The following is a 625-nucleotide window of genomic DNA, read 5'->3' on the forward strand; positions in this document are numbered from 1 at the left end:
TTACCATTATTACAACAGCAGAAGTACAGTGCAGAGAAAGTAAAGAGAACATATCTAAATATAATCTAATAACCAAAGTTAGAGTTACTTCTTTGACAAATGTAAAGTTTCTGAGCCTGGCAGAGAGACTGCATTATTGTCCGATAATATGGATTTCTAAAGTGAGATCTGAGTGGCTTTCACAGGCCTGGGGGGCATTACACCGGCTCAGCATAAAGGAAATTGAGAATGAGAACAAGTAAAAACACCATATCAAGTTGTTCGGTGCATTGAGACTCTTATTTATTCATCGCCGGCTGCTGAATAGGCAGCGCAGTAGGCCTACATCAATAACAAATCGAACTGGAGGTCAGGCATGGAACTTCACACATGGCTGCCTCTTCTTAAAATATAGTCTATTTTAACCAATTTAGGTAACCAACCCCTGCAAATTATTTTCATCATAGTGTTTCATTTTAAAGTGTTATTGACTGGGATAGACAAAGGGAAGGTCAAAGTCTACTTAAGATTACTCTCCTAACAAATGCTTTCTTTTTTATTTGAATTCCTAGAGGGCCATATTCCCCACACTAAGCACCGCTTTCGAGAACGAAACCCAGATTTCCCCACACGTCTCTCTTGATGT

Source organism: Notothenia coriiceps, unplaced genomic scaffold (genome assembly GCF_000735185.1).
Source record: "Notothenia coriiceps isolate Sejong01 unplaced genomic scaffold, NC01 NC01_scaffold00009380, whole genome shotgun sequence".
Classification (NCBI taxonomy): Eukaryota; Metazoa; Chordata; class Actinopteri; order Perciformes; family Nototheniidae; genus Notothenia; species Notothenia coriiceps.